The 13,459-nt window shown below is 46.2% G+C and overlaps 1 long non-coding RNA gene across 1 annotated transcript; it reads left to right on the forward strand.

Moving 5' to 3' along the window:
- The first annotated feature begins 8,860 nt into the window (after nucleotides 1-8,860).
- LOC140722336 (uncharacterized) lies at nucleotides 8,861-9,620 on the forward strand. Its single transcript, XR_012097585.1, has 3 exons — nucleotides 8,861-8,917; nucleotides 9,319-9,383; nucleotides 9,578-9,620. It is a non-coding gene; the product is annotated as an uncharacterized lncRNA (long non-coding RNA).
- Nucleotides 9,621-13,459: the final 3,839 nt, after the last annotated feature.

A 13,459-nucleotide genomic window follows, 5' to 3' on the forward strand; every position in this document is an offset into this window, starting at 1 on the left:
TACACAGTCTTCGCTCAGATTGGGGTGCGGCTGGACAATATATCCCGGGTCTCTCTGTTTGGTGAGAAACAAGTCATATCACGGCTAGAGGTGCGGAGTTCGAGAAAAATAGCTTTCTCACCGCTGTGTTGATTGGCCTGTTAACGAGAGGCTAAACGGCGGTGTTTCTGGACGCGCCCGGTAAAATGGGGTTCCACTCATGTGTCTGTACGTGCAGAGTATCTTGAATTTTCTGATCTCACCTCCACTGAAATCGTGCAAATTAAATTCCTCGGTCGCAAACGTGATCTCACTGACCCACTGATCTCTCAGATACAAACTCAAACGTGAACCTTCTCAGTCCTCCCAAGGGAGGTGTGGAACATCTTCACTGACACATCCTGATTTCTGCTTCGTTCCAGGATGCTGAAGTCAGCTCTGGAACATCTCACGGTGGCTGTTTGTCTTTGGTACATTAAGTCAGCTTTCACAGAAGCGAGCATCTCTTCCCTGCTCTATTTGCTTTACACTGATGGAAGACTATGAGGTTATGCACAGCTTTAATGACATGTTGACGTCTGCTGACGACACCACCGATGGTGACGAATCAGGAGGGGCTAACTGCACACAAATTTACTTGCTCCATCTCTTTCAAGGACGTTTATCAAAGTCCACTTTTGTCGCCAGATACAACCCCGGGGATAATTTTCTTGCGGCATCCTTAGTAAATCTATGGATTAATAACCGTATTAGAATCAGGGAGACGGCAAATCCACTACGTGTTCCAGCAGGTTGCAAACGACAGCACACTGTAGGAATAAAACCCACAGAAAGAATGACAAATGAACAAATAAGCAGCGATGGGGTGTGGGATATCAAGCATTAACTACGTACAACATCGAGGTCGATGGGTCTATGCAGATGGGCAGAAGCTCCTGTTTGTGCCTCCGTGATGGTGAGGTTTCTGCCGTTAATGGATGTGATTGTGCCTACAATCCTCTGCAGCCTCTGTCCATGCTGTACACCACCCCGTGTCATTTCTGACATGCCGAGTCTCTTCACACTCTTAATAAGCTGCAGTCGCTGATGTGCCTTTCTTTGTGAATGTATCAGTATGTCAGGCCAAGCGGAGATCTTCCACGAAGTTCCGCGCCAAAGATCTTAAAGCTGCTCGCCATTTGCACCACTTCAATGTATGCTCTCCCGATTTCTCTTTCGTGAAGTCGACAATCAACTCCTTCGTCGTGTTGTCTTTGTGTGCAAAATTGTCGTGGCGGCGCCCCTCAGCCAGTCTACCTATCTGGTTGGAAAGTAGCTTTGAGGTAAATGTCACGTGAGCTGGTAGAGGAGGAAAGAAGAGGAGCGAGGACTGAAGGGCCTTCTACATCTTCCGCGTTTCAGGCTCGTTCATTCTCCCCGACACGTTCTCGCTCGGCGATCCATTCAGCTCCGCCTTTTCCGATGACGGGCTGCAGTGATCCGGCCCGGGGACCAGGAAGTGCGGCTCAGTCTCCGAGTGTGACGGAGACAGGCGCTGCTCTCTCGGGATGGCGGGGCTGTCCTTCTCGGCGTTTGTTCTTTGTCTCTTCATTCCCGCGGGTGAGGGTCTCTCTCTTACAGACCGGTAGTGTTCAGAGAACCGACAGAGCGGCGGGTGGTTGCTGTAGAAAATAGATTGCGAGAGAAGTTACAGCTTAAATGTCGGTACTTATTGTTCTGTGTAAGTATCTGTGTAGTCCCGAGTCTATCCGCCTCTGTCGCTTTTCCCTGATACGGTTTTCTCTTCCTCAGGTCAGTCTCAGAACTTTACCATCCACGTGGAGCACAGCCGGATAAATGTCCCCGAGGGGGGTGATGCGTTCTTTTCCGTGCGGCCGTCGGCCGGGGTCAGAAGTTGGGTCTGGAGTGTTAAGTATAAAACAGTCGCCTCCTGGTTCAGACAGAAAGTGACTGTTACTAAAGAATACACTTCTCGGGCTGAGTTATTCGCCTCCAACGGGTCGCTTCTGCTGAAGTCGGTGAACAGCGCGGACAGTGGGGATTACCGTGTGGTAATGTTTCCAACCAGCGGCTCCCGGACCACAGCGTTCGTCACTCTGCAAGTCCTCGGTAAGTGAGATTTCGCCGTATTCAGTCACGCATTCCCGGAAGATTACTTGCATTTTATTCCTGTGGTGAAAGAATACAATTTCACCTTTACTGTTTGTTCGTTGCGAAAGAGAAACGATATCGACTTAACAAGACAGAGCCACAGGTTCCAGCCTCCAGTGATACTTAACGGTCCCCCTTTTAGGTCTGGTCGCCACCCCGCTCCAAGTGGCTGCTCCATTTGTAAACAGAATCTGTGTTTACTGCAGTAAGTTACACTTGGTTCAACGTTCTTTGTCCACTCTCTGTTTTATCGTGGCTTCTGTTCCGAGGAGCCAAAGGACGAAACTCCAGTGCAGGGACAATATTTGTCCGCGGTGAGATTTTCAACCTCATTCCACAGTGGATTCAGAATCAGAATCAGGTTTATTATCACCGGCACGAGTGGTGAAATTTGTTTAACTTCGCAGCAGCGGTTCAGTGCAATATGTAATACAGAATTAGAAGAAGAGGGAAAAATACTACTACTACTACTAATAATAATGTTACCTATTATTATTATTATTATTATTATTATTATTATTATTATTATTATTATTATTATTATTATTATTATTGAATTGAGTTACAGTAAACATATATTGATTAGATTATAAACCGTGTTAAAATCCATAAATGATATATATTAAAAAGCGAGGTAGTGTCCAAGGGTTCAATGTCCCATTTCGGAATCGGATGGCAGAATGGAAGAAGCTGTTCCTGAATCTCTGAGTGGTCGCCTTCTGGCCTGCCTGCCTCATATCTGACGGTAACAGTGAGATAGCGGGATGTCCTGGGTTCTGGGTACCTTAGTCATAGACCCCGCCTTTCTGAGACACCACACCTTGAAGATGTCCTGAGTACTTCAGTATTCCTCCAACGAGACATCAGACCGAGCAATTCATTCTGAGACAGTGGCAGATGTTTGTGGAATAGTTCACAAGAATTGATCATTTTTTGAAGAAATTATTGTTTCTGTTCAACACTGACGCTTATGACTCACGGCATCCAATTATCTGACCCGAGCACCAGGAAGTATGGCTCTGTCCCCAGGTATAACAGACACAGGCGCTGCTCTCTCGGCCATATCCCGGATGGTAGTAATGAGACAAGAGCATATCCCGATGGTAGTAATGAGACAAGTGCATATCCCGGATGGTAGTAATGAGACAAGAGCATATCCCGTATGGTAGTAATGAGACAAGAGCATATCCCGATGGTAGTAATGAGACAAGTGCATGTCCCGGAAGGTAGTAATGATACAAGAGCATGTACTGCATGGTAGTAATGAGACAAGAGCATATCCTGAATGGCAGTAATGAGACAAGAGCATATCGGGATGGTAGTAATGAGACAAGAGCATATCCCGTATGGTAGTAATGAGACAAGAGCATGTCCTGAATGGCAGTAATGAGACAAGAGCATGTCCAGGATTGTAGTAATGAGACCAGAGCTTATTTCTGATGGTAGGAATGAGACAAGAGCATATCCCGACTGGTAGTAATGAGACACGAGCATATCCAGGATGGTAGTAATGAGACGAGACCAGGTCACGGATAGTAGTAATGAGAAGAGACCAGGTCACGGATAGTAGTAATGAGACGAGACCAGGTCACGGATGGTAGTAATGAGAAGAGACCAGGTCACGGAAGGTTGTAATGAGACGAGACCAGGTCACGGATGGTAGTAATGAGAAGAGACCAGGTCACGGAAGGTGGTAATGAGACGAGACCAGGTCACGGAAGGTTGTAATGAGACGAGACCAGGTCACGGATGGTAGTAATGAGAAGAGACCAGGTCACGGAAGGTGGTAATGAGACGAGACCAGGTCACGGAAGGTGGTAATGAGAAGAGACCAGGTCACGGATGGTAGTAATGAGAAGAGACCAGGTCACGGAAGGTGGTAATGAGACGAGACCAGGTCACAGAAGGTGGTGGCCCTTATTTCTGAACCTGGTATTGTTGAGTGACCACCTTTTCAAGATGTCTTGGATTATGGTGAGGCTTGTACCGTGATGGATGTGATTGTGTACACAGCCCTCTGCAAGCTTTGTCGATCCTGGCCATTGGAGCCTGCTGACCAGAGGGCAATGGAAACAGTCAGAGTGCTCCCCTTCTTGCATATTTCCATGTATGACTTATTTTGATTATTCCTACCAAAATATAGCACCTCACTCATATCAGCATTAAATCCCATCTGCCATCGTTCAGCCCACTCTTCCAAAAGGTCTAAATCTCTCTGCAAGCTTTGAAAAGCTACCTCATTATCTAAAGCGCCACCTACCTTAGCGTTATCTGCATACTTACTAATCCAATTTATGATGATGTTAAATGCTGAGCTGCAGCCGGTGAACAGCGTCCTGTCATTGGTGTTTGCATTGTCCAGGTGACCAATGCACTGAACGCACATAAAACTCTGCGGGAACAGGAGGCTATTCGGCCCTTGATATTCTTCTGCCGTCCTCTATCAGCTCACGTAGCATTTTTCTCAAAACTATTTTCTTGCATATTTCCCGGTCTTTGGTGTCACACCAATACCAAATCTCTTCAATGACGATTAGTCATACATGGTAAATAATATGGCTTTGAAGAATGCAGTAGAACACAGTTATCTAGGAATAATGGTGCATAGTTCCCTGAAGGTGGAATCTCACGTGGATAGGGTGGTGAAGAACGCTTTTGGTATGTTGGCCTTTATAAATCAGAGCATTGAGTATTCGAGTTGGGATGTAGTGTAAAAATTGTACAAGGCATTGGTAAGGCCAAATTTGGAGTACTGTGTACAGTTCTGGTCACCGAATTATAGGAAAGGTGTCAACAAAATAGAGAGAGTACAGAGAAGATTTACTAGAATGTCACCTGGGTTTCAGCATCTAAGTTACAGGAAAAGGTTGAAAAAGTTAGGTCTTTACACTCTGAAGCGTAGAAGTTTGAGGTGGGACTTGATAGAGGTATTTAAATTTATGAGGGGATAGATAGAGTTGATGTGGATAGGCTTTTTCCATTGAGAGTTGGGGAGATTCAAACAAGAGGACATGAGTTGAGAATTAGTGGGCAAAATTTAAGGGTAACAGGAGGGGGAATTTCTTTACTCAGAGAGTGGTAGCTGTGTGGAACGAGCTTCCAGTAGAAGTGGTAGCGGGAGGTTCGGTATTGTAATTTAATGTAAAATTGGATAGGTACATGGACAGGAAAGGAATGGAGGGTTATGATAGATAGATAGATAGATAGATAGATAGATAGATAGATAGATAGATAGATAGATAGATAGATAGATAGATAGATAGATAGATAGATAGATAGATAGATAGATAGATAGATAGATACTTTATTCATCCCCATGGGGAAATTCAACATTTTTTCCAATGTCCCATACACTTGTTGTAGCAAAAACTAATTACATACAATACTTAACTCAGTAATAATATGATATGCATCTAAATCACTAACTCAAAAAGCATTAATAATAGCTTTAAAAAAAGTTCTTAAGTCCTGGCAGTTGAATTGTAAAGCCTAATGGCATTGGGGAGTATTGACCTCTTCATCCTGTCTGAGGAGCATTGCATCGATAGTAACCTGTCGCTGAAACTGCTTCTCTGTCTCTGGATGGTGCTATGTAGAGGATGTTCAGGGTTTTCCATAATTGACCGTAGCCTACTCAGCGCCCTTCGCTCAGCTCCTATCAGGATAAAAATATAATAATTTTTAAATTGTTCCCTTAACGATGGCAGAAGCTTTGCATGTTGGATGGAGAAGCTAAAATGACTTCTCCATTCACAAGGCACCCACTAATTTAAATTCACAGCATCCATTCAGAACGGATAAGTTTTATTCGTGTTTGAGAATACCGTTGTTAGAATCACAGGCAGATTAAAATTCATTTGACACCGAAAAAGACGGGTTTGCGCAATGTATGATAAATATTTGTTTTTTTGTGTGTGTGTGTTAGCCCCAGAAACAGGCGACAATTTCACCCTGGGCGCTGGCGCGATCGTGGGCATTGTACTGGGTTCTCTTGCCGGAGGTCTGATCGGCGGAGTCTGCGCATGGTTGTTCGCACGGAAAATTGGCGGGTAAATGCCTTTTTCTCCGAATATCGCTTCTTCTTCTTCTTCTTCTTCTTCTTCTTCTTCTTCTTCTTCTTCTTCTTCTTCTTCTTCTTCTTCTTCTTCTTCTTCTTCTTCTTCTTCTTCTTCTTCTTCTTCTTCTTCTTCTTCTTCTTCTTCTAATTATTGCAGGAGATCTTTATTTTGCAGAAGTGGGATACTGGAAGGTTTAACGGGAACCGGTGACCGAAGCAAGTTACACAAGCCGGAGCTGGAGGAAACTGGCGATTCGGGCATTACTGGTGGGGGAACATGAACCGACGGCCTTTGTGGAAGGAGATTGTTGCTCGGTAGTGACAGGAAAGAGGGGCAACAAAGTGGTAGGGCAGCGGCTGGAGCAAGCGCTGACAGGCTCGATGGATCGACAGGGGAGTGTGTTGACGGACAGGTCATGATGTGGTTGAGTGGGAATCGTGGGAAATGCCGAGTGGTGAGAACAGGGGTAATGGTGGCTGGTCGATTCAGAGAAGAGTGGAACAGGACCGTGTTGACCGGAGGAAAGGATAGAGAATCTGATGCTCTCCGATTCGATGGTCAGATGATTGGCGTTAATAGTCCAGCCTCAGATGCAGATAATAGATGCTGATGTTTGACGGCTGCTTGTGAAGTTGCAGGAACAACGTAATGGACGATAATAGTATTCAACCAGAAGGACAGAATGGACTGAGTCCCTTTCGGCCACGTTGGGGAAATCTGCAGTGATTGTCCAGGACGAATTAATCGAAAGATTCTGGCATTGTAGCGGATGACTGGAACACGGCAAATGTTACTCCGCTGTTTAAGAAGGGTGGGAGGCAGCAGAAAGGAGACTTTTGACATGTTAGACTGACATCAGTGGCTGGTGAGTTGCTGGAATCGGTTGTTAGGGATCAGATTACAGAGTACCGGGTAGCACTTGACAAGCCAGTATGGATTTCTGGCCGGACAAACCTACTGTAATTCTTTAAGGAAATTACGAGCAGGGTCGATAAGGAACTGCAATAGACGTGGTGTACTTGGATTTTCAGAAGGTCTTTGACAAGGTGCCGCACATGAGGCTGCTCACCAGGTTAAGAGCCAATGGACCGACAGGGAAGATACTAGTGCGGGTGGAGCATTTGCTGCTCGGCAGAAAACAGAGAGTGGGAATAAAGGGATCCTATTCTGACCGGCTGCTGATTACTAGTGGAGATCCACAGGGCTCGGTGCTGGGCCGGCTGCTTTTTACGTTGTATGTCAATGATGTGGACTGAGGGATTAATAGATTTGCGGCTAAGTTTGCCCTTGATACAAAGATAGGTGGATGAACCGGTAGCGTTCAGGAAACAGAGAGCCTGCAGAGAGAGCTAAATAGTTTAGGGGAATGGGCAAAGAAGCGGCAAATGAAATACGATGTTGGAAAGTGTATGGTCATGCACTTTGGTGGAAGAAATAAACGGGCAGACTATTATTTAGATGGCGTGAGAATTAAAACTCCAGTGATGCAAATGGACTTGGGAGTCCTTGTGCAAGATACCCTAAAGGTTAACCTCCAGGTTGAGTCGGTGGTGAAGAAGGTGAATGCAATGTTTGTATTCATTTCTGGAAGTATAGAATATAAGAGCAGGGATGTGATGTTGAGGCTCGATAAGGCACTCGTGAGATCACACTGGGAGCATTGTCTGCAGTCTTGGGCTCCTTATTTTTATAAAGGGTGTACTGACATTGGAGAGTGTTCAGAGAGGATTCACGGGAATGATTCCAGGAATGAAAGTGTTACCGTTTGAGGAAGGTCTGGGTTGTATTCCCTGGAGTTCAGGGGAATGAGCGGGGGAGGGGTGGAGGAGGGTGAGGATTTCATAGAAACATTCCGAATGTTGAAAGGCCTGAACAGATTAGATATGGCAAAGTTATTTCCCACGGTAGGGGAGTCTCGGACAAGAGGGCACGACTTCAGGATTCAGCACGTCCTTTTAGAACTGGGATGCGGAGAAATTTCTTTCATCAGAGGGGGGTAAATCTGTGGAATCTGTTGCCACGAGCGGCTGTGGAGGCCAAGTCATCGTATGCATTTAAGGCAGAGATGGATAGGTTCTAGATTAGCCAGGGCATCAAAGGGTATGGGGTGAAAGCAGGGGACAGAGGACGACTGGAAGAATTGGGTCAGCCCAGGATTGAATGGCGGAACAGACCCGCTGAGCCGAATGGCCTACTTCTGCTCCTATATCTTATGGTCTTAGAGTCTTTCGGTGGGATGAACGAGGATGAAAGATATTCATAAAGGACAGTGTTGTAAACGGGAACAGGATCGGGGGAACAAGAGTTTATCTTCCCAAGGACATGTTAAATTGATCAGCAGGTCCGGAATTATCCCACAGATCAGGGGTCACCTGTGGTCAGAATCAGCATTGAGCTTTCCCCCTGAAATGGGAACATTTGTCTGAAAGACACTTTCCCCTGGAAAACTGTGATCCAATTGGCCAAAACAATTCTGTCTCTGTTAAACCCATTGTGGTCACTGTTGTTGAGATCGAGTAGGCCTAGAATCGGCATCCGATAACCGGGACAGTATCAAGGAGTAACCGGGGAGAATGCAATGGAATGATTGGAGCCGTTCTCATTCTGTGTATCAGTGCAGGAAAGTCAACTCCTCTGGAATTCATGTTTTGAACATTGTTTCTGTTCATTCAGGATCAAAGATCCCCCACAATCCCAAAACGACACGAGCATCGATTCCGGACGAAACAGTGAGTGAACTGCATTTCAACTGTTCTATTTCTGAACCCATGGAAATCTTAACATTTCATTTAAATATGGGAGTTCCTAGTGCACAGAATCTGCAGGTTTTCATTCGAGCGAATGGTCACGAATAATGCTCCTTGGGTGTTGTTGGGTTGTCCAATTAAATAAGCAGACATTTTCAACTCAGGATTACAATATCATTGGAGGGACGGTATGGTATTTTCCTTTCTGTATCTGACCTAAATTATTGGCCGTCTATACCGGGGATTACCTGTCTCTGGCGTTTGTGGGAATGTAGTTCATGTTATCGCTGGCATTTTGTTTTGTGGCCGGATTGACATCCGCTGTATTAACAACGGCCCATGATGCTCTTCACCGCTATGACGTATCTGTATTGTTCCCGCAGGCACCTTGAATACAAACACCGTGAACGCATCGGGAACCTATGAAAATTTCTCAAGGAATGAACAGGTTGGATCTTTGTATTATGTTCATGATCTCAGTCATTGTTTGAAAGATGAGAAGATAAGTAATGTGATGGGTCGCGTCCGAGCAGCAGTGAATGTGAAGATTGATACCCTGGGGTTTACCTGTGGAGAGTCAGAATACAATTGTCGAGCGCAAGGTTAAACGTCACAATAGAAGTCTTTAATTTCTCTTTTCAGGGCGCAAGGATTAATGCAGAAGATGGAAACTCCACTTACACGGTGAGGGAATTATTTGCGTTATTCCCTTTTAGATGTAATTGTTTCCACTTCACACAGTAAGAAACAGACCCTGAAGTGAGACATTCGACAGCGAGAATGACGTCGGAGAGGCGGAAATGGGGGCCGCAGAAATGGCGGATGAACTATGAAGTATCATGTGTTAGTCTGGACTGTGGAGCACAGCCTGGTCCCTCTGTCCCACGGTCTTTCCGAGCCGATTTGTTACATGTGTCCAAGTCCTTTTCGGTGTCCTTCCAATTCTCCTCTCTCACAGACTGCGTTTGTTATTAACTTTTGCTAATCACAATGATTTACTTCCGTTTAACAGGGACTGGTTCTGGGCGATCGATCTGCTTACGGTGATCTGAAGAGGTAAGTGAGCAGAACATGAGGCTGTCGATGCCAAATGTGACTTGCAAAGCGAACGTGTCCATTATTGCCAAGCCGATGAGTTGAGCAGAGCCCCGAATGTGAGTGATTCCAAGTTACCCAGTGATTAACAGATGAGAGACATGTAACACCGTGGGACTGGAGTCAGGCGGCGACGGGCAGCAAGTCATTGCTATTCAGAGGAATAATTGTCCTGGGCTTGTGTCCTTGCGAAACAGATAAATTGTCTGAAAATTCTCATTGACACGATGTCCGATGCCAAAGAAGGAAATATCGCCCGTATTTTGACTCATCAACTTTATTTCCTTCCGGTTTCTGAGATAGCCAACATGAATTGTTTATTTATTCCCTCAGATGACGTCACTGGTGAATGGAAGAGGACGGTTGGCCAGGAATTCACACATGAAAAGGACAACCCTTCTGGAAGGAGCCACCGTGCAAAACATCTCTTACTTTTTATATACAAGCGTTATCCATGTCTCCGTCATATCTCTCTCGAGTGTCACATCTTCACTCCGAGACATCATTGAAGGGTGTGACTCATATTTTTATCGCAGCGGCTTAGTTCTCTCACCGCAACCCGGACTCCTCCAGCCCATGATAGGTAGCCTCATCCTTCCACCGACACTTGCCCTCTCAAATTTGCTGTGCGTTACGATCTCAATAATTTCATTGCCCACATTATAGGCGGTTCCGTTTCTAAAGACGTTTCGCTCAGATCTGAAACGTAGCAGTGTGTGACCCTCAACCTTCAGACTAGCCTCGATTTTCTCTTGTCCGGGATCCTGGAGCATCAGCTGAAGGGGTCACGTGACAATAATTCCAATGATTTCATCCGTCCCGTCCCGGCTCTTCGTATTTGCAAGTTATAAGAATTAGCTCACTGAATACTGAGCGATATGATGACATCCAGCCCTATTTGTTTTGGGATCATTCTCAAAGGTTCAATGTTTCAAAGGTACAATCTAATGCCAGAAAATTGTGTAAAATATACATCCTGAGATGCTTTTTCTTCGCAACCATCCACGAAAACTGAGGAGTGCCCCAAAGAATGAAGGGGAGTTGAACGTTAGAACCCCAAAGTCCCCCCCAGATGCCCCCCTCCCGCGCGTAGGCGCCAGCGAGCAACAATCCCCTCTCCCTCTCCCCACCGGCAAAAACAAACACATCGGCGCCGCCGCCGAGCACTCAAGCGTGAGCAAAGCGACAGCAAAGACACAGACCTGCGGTTACCCCGAAGACTTGGCGTCTCACTCGGTATTCGACATACCACAGGTTCTCTGAATAATAATGGAGGAAGAACTGCCCCCATTTTCCCACCTTGACGGGAATGGCCACCCCGATGCCCTTTTCTACAGCCAGCAGCTGCCTGCGACCACTTTCTCACCTTCGGCCGCACACCGCGGTCACAGAGGCACAAATGCATTTTGACAGCGCGGGAGGTGCGGGTGTGGGGGTTACGAGCATGGGCTTGTAGAAGGGATTTTCCAGGCAATGCCAAATACAGAGTTAGCGGTCGGGTTCGGTGAATAAACAACATAGTAACGCAATCAAGGAGTCTTGGAAAGAATGGTAATGCTTTCTGGTGACAAATACAATGAGAATTACTGAATTCTGTCCCAGACCATGACCATGAGTAGAACACTAATACTAGGATGACGTGTTTGAGGTGTCTGAGATATTGACAAAATGCAACACTCGATGGGTGATTGAATAAACGCGCGGATGTCTGGTGGGATTGCAGAAGGTGCATCATTTGTTGCTGAACACGTGTCTCGTCAACGCTGTTATTCTCATGCAGTATGAGCGGCTGGTGAATGGATGTGTCATGGGCACTCAGGTAAAATGGCTCCGAGTTAGAAACACCATTCCTTTGCGTTTCCGTAGATGCTATCTGACCAATTGCCTTTGTCCTGGATTGTATAATTTGTATCAGAAAACATTTTACATCCTATTCAACTCAGATGGGGACCATAGCGCAGCTGGTCGCGGGTTAACTGGCCATTGTCAGCTCATATTAAATAGGAAATTCAAATGACCATTTCCCCTGCTCCCTGATTAACCCATCACTCAAAAACCACGCGGCTGATTGGCCAGAAGCTGTGATGTCATTTTCCTACTTTAACCCTTAGTGTCCAAAGTTCATTCAAACTATCCGTCCTAAATATCGTCTGAATTTCAAACCCACTCTCTCTTCGTCAGAAATGAAAAGAACACTCCAGAGGGCATAGATAGGGTGGACAGTCAGTACCTGTTTGCCAGGGCACCAACAGCAAACACCAGAGGGCATATGACCAAAATTAAGGGAGGGAAGTTTAGTGGAGACATCAAGGGTAAGTTTTTTACACAGAGGGTTGTGAGTGCCTGGAATGACTTGCCAGGGATGGTGGTGGAGGCTAAAACATTAGGGGTATTTAAGAGCCTCTTGGACAGGCACATGGATGAAAGATAAATATAGGGTTATGGGGTCGTATGGGTTTAATACTTTTTTGAGGATTATATGGGTCAGCACAACATGGAGGGCTGAAGGGCCTGTACTGTGCTGTAGTGTCCTGTGGTTCTATGCTTCTATTAATACAAACACTCACCAGATCCACTTCAGCTTCCGGAGGGTCAGTATGAGGCGGCGGAGAGCGGGGACAGATCCGTCTGAGCTTCCCGACCTACCTGTTATCTTTCAGTGTCGACACTAACTCTCCAATAAACTTGTTTGTTCTTGTTCTCACTCTCTCTGCCTCTCTATTTCTTCCTCCCTCTCCCTGTGCCCGATGTTTTTTTTTCCCGGAGGTCGGCCCCTCCCTCTCGAATGTGGGGGTGCGGGACGGGTTTGGTGGGAGGGGGCAGGAGGGAGTCTATCCGTCAACGGGACCTCTTCTCCCGCCGTCCCGTCCCGCGAAAGACCCGGCGCAGCGGCGTCCCCTCCCGGCCATGGCTGGGACTGCGGCCGGCGTTCGGACGGGCGGAGGGGGTGGCATCAAAAAATCTTGAGGCGCAAATAGATTTGGGAGTCCTCCTGCAGGATTCCCTCAAGGTTCACTTGCAGCTTGAGGAAGGCAAATGCAACGACGGCGTCCATTTCAAGTGGTCTAGGAATATAAAAAAGCAAGACTCACCTATGGACAGGCTGCAGAGTTGGCCAGAAAAATGGCAGACAGAGTTCAAACCGGACAAGTGTGAGGTGATGCATTTTGGATAGACAAACCAGAAGACTGAGTACAGGATTAATAGTCAGTTACTTAAGAGTGTGGATGAACAAAGGGACCTTGGTGTACAAATCCATACATCCCTCAAGGTCGCTGCACAGGCTGATAGGGTAGATAAGAAGGCCTATGGGATGCTAGGTTTCATAAACAGGGGGATTGAGTTCAAGAGTAGAGAGGTCATGTTGCAACTCTACAAAACTCTGGTGAAGCCGCACTTAGAGTATTGTGTTCATTTCTGGTCACCTCA

Source organism: Hemitrygon akajei, unplaced genomic scaffold, assembly GCF_048418815.1.
Source record: "Hemitrygon akajei unplaced genomic scaffold, sHemAka1.3 Scf000075, whole genome shotgun sequence".
NCBI lineage: Eukaryota > Metazoa > Chordata > Chondrichthyes > Myliobatiformes > Dasyatidae > Hemitrygon > Hemitrygon akajei.